General features: G+C 34.3%; 1 long non-coding RNA gene across 3 annotated transcripts in view; it reads right to left on the bottom strand.

Moving 5' to 3' along the window:
• Nucleotides 1-5,216, bottom strand: part of LOC107684942 (uncharacterized) — a 6,989-nt gene extending 1,773 nt beyond the window's left edge. Inside the window, exons 1-4 of one of the 3 annotated variants that reach the window (XR_001633903.1) lie at nt 5,155-5,216; nt 4,730-4,832; nt 3,191-3,295; nt 2,141-2,292 (exon numbers count right to left, since the gene is read on the bottom strand). This is a non-coding gene — a long non-coding RNA (uncharacterized LOC107684942). Of the gene's footprint in view, nt 1-2,140; nt 2,293-3,190; nt 3,296-3,533; nt 3,558-4,729; nt 4,833-5,154 lie in introns of those variants that run through there. The other 2 variants (XR_001633904.1, XR_001633905.1) reach the window with 2 other exon arrangements.
• Between the last annotated feature and the right edge of the window lie 264 nt (nt 5,217-5,480).

Raw genomic sequence — 5,480 nt, 5'->3', positions numbered from 1 at the left:
AACACATCCTCACGGTACAACTTTTTATTAGCCATTTGGCGATTTTCTCTCACAAATCTCACAATTTACTCGCACGCTGTGAACTGAACTGCTTCCGCATCAATGACACGATAGCTCACTTGCTCTGCTATTTGCTCGAACACTTTGAATAGGAACATGACGTCATTTTGGTCTAGAATCGTCTGCCATCTAGTGGTAGGGAATACAAATGAGATATAACACCATATTAGGATCTACAGCCTATTTTATTAAGTATGACGTCTTGTCGCAATTTTGTGACTTTGGCGCTTGAGGGTTAAAGGGATGACCAAAATATGCTTTGTGGTAAACAAACACTTGTGTAAAATTAAAAAAAAGGGGCATCAAATTACCACTATAACCAGTAGATGGCAGCAGATGAACACTTATAGGCTTATTAGTCATTCATTTCTACTTTTTACTTTATATTTAAAAATTATAAAATCACTAATATCAAATTTTAAATCATCAAGAAATCAAATTTTGTAAAAGTTTTGCTCTTTTTTGTGTATGAAGTAAGAAAAGTCACAAAGTGCCTTGAAAAAAAAAAATTCTCTCACTGAATCACACATAAAGCAAGAGAGCTCGTTTTATAATCACTGAAGTTGTTGGTCAGTTCCATATAATACTACAGAAGAATAATGGTACATTTAATGAGAGTAGAATATGTTAATTTTCTATATAAAACTTACATTTTGCACATGTTACTGTTGTTAATAAAAGTACATGTTGTGCTTCCCAACTCAAGCTCAGTGCTTTACTGTCAAATGTGCATTACCAAGAAATAAATGTGTAATATTACTAGTAACTACACTTATTAATGCAAAACTATAATAATTTTATGATTTAATTATCTTTTTTTATTATTTTTAATACCCCCCACACACCACCCCCAGTGCTACCAAATCTGCTTCTGGCACCACCATCTGTAAAACTCGCTGCTCTCAAATGTTAGTCTGGAGCTCTGCTATATATGCATTGCAATGTGGTACAATTAAAATTACTATGCAAGTACTAAAAAAAAGTCAGCTGCTGAAATGTTAAAAGGATAGTACATAAGAACCATACCAAAACGGTGACTCTAAAATGGTTATAAAAACCAAACCAAATATAAATACTGAGAATGTGTTTGATATTCAAAAAAATGAACTTACACAGCAAAAGATGCAGTGACCTGTGGCTGAATGGCCTTTGGTTTTATTTAGCTGTGATTGACACACAAACAAAAGGGGAAAAAAGATAAAAGCATCACTGAATAGGAGTCAAATATTGCATATTTCTGTACAAATTAAAGTGTACTCATTCTTCATGAGTGATTATTAACTAATCAGTATGTCAGGGGTTCTCAACTCTGGCCCTCAAGGTCCACTGTCATACAGAGGGTTCGTCTCAATCAGCTTAATAGTTCACTAGGTTGTGAATTAATATATTGTGTACACGAATTCAGGCACTGGTAAGGACAGTGGCTCACTACACACTGGTGACTATTTCCGTCCTCATTGTACAACATCACTACTGACATTAATGCACAACAGTAAAACTGATATCTTTTTTTAATGCTATTTACAGCACATTATGATAAATACTTTGTTACATGTACAGGTACATCTCAAAAAATTAGAATATCATGAAAAAGGTCAATATTTGTTGTCACTCATTTCAGAAAGTGAAACCCATATATTATATAGATTCATTACACATAGAGTGAAATATTTCAAGCCTTTATTTCTTGAAATTTTGATGATTATGGCTTACAGATAATGAAAACCCAAAATTCAGTGTCTCAGAAAATTAGAATATTACATAAGATCAATAAAAAAAGGATATTTTAAACAGAAATGTCAGGCTTCTGAAAAGTATGTTCATTTCTATGCACTCAATACTTGGCAGGGCCTCCTGAATGTACAGCGCTCTCTCCCACCTTCAATACCACGACTGAGGTGCCCTTGAGCAAGGCACCGAACCCCCAACTGCTCCCCGGGCGCCGCAGAAAAAAAATGGCTGCCCACTGCTCCGGGTGTGTGTTCACGGTGTGTGTGTGTGTTCACTGCTGTGTGTGTTAACTTTGGATGGGTTAAATGCAGAGCACTAATTCCAAGTATGGGTCACCATACTTGGCCACATGTCACGTCACTTTAGGATCGGTGACTCTAAAACGGTTGTAAAAACCAAACCAAATATAAATACTGAGAACGTGTTTGACATTCAAAAAAATGAACTTACACAGCAAAAGATGCAGTGACCTGTGGCTGAATGGCCTTTGGTTTTATTTAGCTGTGATTGACACACAAACAAAAGGGGAAAAAAGATAAAAGCATCACTGAATAGGAGTCAAATATTGCATATTTCTGTACAAATTAAAGTGTACTCATTCTTCATGAGTGATTATTAACTAATCAGTATGTCAGGGGTTCTCAACTCTGGCCCTCAAGGTCCACTGTCATACAGAGGGTTCGTCTCTTAATAGTTAATAGTTCACTAGGTTGTGAATTAATATATTGTGTACACGAATTCAGGCACTGGTAAGGCTCACTACACACTACACACTGCTGACTATTTCCGTCCTCATTGTACAACATCACTACTGACATTAATGCACAACAGTAAAACTGATATCTTTTTTTAATGCTATTTACAGCACATTATGATAAATACTTTGTTACATGTATGTGCAAGATTTCAGTCATAAATAAATATTTGCTAGATTAGACATTACTGTTTAGTGTTGTATGTTTATGCTGAAATATAATATTGGTTTGTGTTTTAAAATCTATCACGTGTCATTTTGTAGTGAATTATCTCTTAAGTTTTGAGCTTCAGAACTTCCTATAAGGGAACATAGTGAGCATCGATGCTTCCTGGTTTTCACTGCTTTTTTATGGAGCAAACAGAATTTTGTGATTGAGACAGCCCTTAACTACTGACTACTGAGCAAGGGACCTGAGTGATTCACACCCAGAGTTTAGGTCCACACCTGATCACACTCACCTGTTTGTGACTTTATAGTTAGTAAAACTGAAAACCTTGATTAGTTTGTTCAGGTGCACTGCACTAGGTTGGAGCAAAACTCTGCATGTAAGTGGACCTTGAGAGACAATGTTGAGATCTCCTGCAATATGTTCTGAGCATGACAATTCAGAGAAGCAGGATGACTGCTAGATTGATGACTTACAACACTGGTGTCCAGTCCTGGGCATGGAGGACCAACGTTCTGCAAAGTTTCTGGTGATCCTTGATCAGCTGCTCAGGTCTGCTTAATTGGGGTTGGAGCTAAACTCTGAAAAGAGAAATAAGACAACAAATATTAGATGTTAAAAAGTTAAACAAAGTTAAAGTTAAACATTTTGATTCATAAATATGCAAATGCACAAAGATGAGAAGAAAGCTATGTGTTTAATGAGAACTTTCAACCCATTGAAAAATAAGAGGCAATATTAAGTCACAGATGCATTTTTATTTATTCTTGTCATTCTTATTATTATTCTTGAAATAAGTTATAATTACTTTTATTTTATTGGTTTATTGATGATTTTCAGTCTCTGAAATAGAAAAGTTCTATCAATTATGGATGGCATCATACATAAATATGTAACGATATTTAATAAGAGTTCTAACACCGTGTCTACACCGGACGGCACAACAAAGTACAATAGAACCTATTATAATCAGTGATGCTGTTTACACTGGATGAGGCGCGGCGCGACACAACAAATCCCTGACAGTAAACTGATGCCTCGTTCTATTTATGATGTACTGAAACAAAGTTCAAATGATTTTTAACAGTCACTTTGTCGCATCCAGTCTAGACACGGTGTGAGAGTGTGTAGCTTGGCGATAGAGAATGGAAATCTACGATTGATGATTTTCAGTCTCTGAAATAAAAAAAGTTCTATCAATTATGGATGGCATCATACATACATCATATGTAACGATATTTAATATAAGTTCTAACACCGTGTCTACAACGGACGGCGCAACAAAATACAATAGAACCTATTATAATCAGTGATGCTGTTTACACTGGATGTGGCACGACACAACAAATCCCTGGCAGTAACCTGATGCCTCATTCTATTTATGATGTACTGACACAAAGTTCAAATGATTTTTAACAGTCACTTTGTCGCATCCAGTGTAGACACTGTGTAAGAGTGTGTAGCTTGGAGATAGAGAATGGGAATCTGCTATATATATTGGTATACAATACAAATCACCAGAGGAAAAAATGACTATTTATGTTAATATTTTTAAGAGCTTCTTGGATTTTATTAGAATAAATGGATTAATATTCGAATCCCTTGTGTTATTTAAGTTTGAAATAAGTCTCTTATGTTCACCAAGAAAACTGCATTTATTTGATTATAAATAAAAACAGTAATGTTGTGAAATATTATTATTGTTTAAAATAACTGTTTTCTATGTGAATATATTGTAAAATTTAATTTATTCTTGTTTTCACAAAGCATGATTTCTGAAGGATCATGTGACACTGAAGACAGGCGTAAAGATGCTGAAAATTCCACTTTAATCACTTTTTAAAAAATACTGAAATAGAAAATAGTTATTAAAAAATGGTAATTTCACAATATTACTGTTTTACTGTATTTTAATCAAATAAATGCAGCAGTGGTGAGCATAAAAGACTTCTTTCAAACACATGACAAATCTGACCCTTAAACTTTAGGTAGTGTATGTTTGAGGTATTACTTACTAGTCATATGGTTCATAATGTCTAGATATTTTCTTCGACAGGAGATACGCTCCAACTCTAGTGCACGGCCATCAGCATGGAAGAATCTAGCAACATAAACAATCTGTCACAGAGTCAACAATATTTATTATACAATGCCATTGCCAGGTTTATTATAAATAAACTATAGCAGAGGTGAAAAATAATAATTGACAGAATATACAAAAAAGGATTTAATAACAGAATGTACATTTTTAGGTTTACTTATTTAGTAATGCTCTTACAGTGTTTCTTACGTTTGGACATCAAAGCCCTTTTAAAATAACTAACAAGCAAACACACACACACATAATTTTGCAAAAGAAAATTACAGATGCATGATGATATAGGCGAAATATGTTGTGAAAGATGCATATAAAGTTATTTAATAATTTTTCTCAGATCACCTGTGTTTTCTATATCTCTGTCAGCAGCTCCCTTCAGAAATTTTAAAATCAGGAACTTCTCCTGTGTCATTTTTTGTTTTTTTCTGACGCCATGAAAGATCAAAACCTCTTTTAAGTTTCAGCCCATTTTCACTCTCTATGCAAGTGACGTATCCGATTAACTGTACAGTGCATACTTTTAGGTTAATTTAATTCAAACCTTTATATAAAAAATGCTCATCTACACATAAGATGACATTAAAAGCCCAGACTTTCAGAAACAAGAGCTCAAGTCTATAGTTAACCTTATAGTTAGCCTTACGGTTGAGATGCTAACGGACTTTTTA

The sequence above is a fragment of the Sinocyclocheilus anshuiensis genome, unplaced genomic scaffold, assembly GCF_001515605.1.
Source record: "Sinocyclocheilus anshuiensis isolate Anshui unplaced genomic scaffold, SAMN03320099.WGS_v1.1 scaffold673, whole genome shotgun sequence".
Taxonomy (NCBI): Eukaryota; Metazoa; Chordata; class Actinopteri; order Cypriniformes; family Cyprinidae; genus Sinocyclocheilus; species Sinocyclocheilus anshuiensis.
This window is presented reverse-complemented; position numbering and strand designations above follow the sequence as displayed.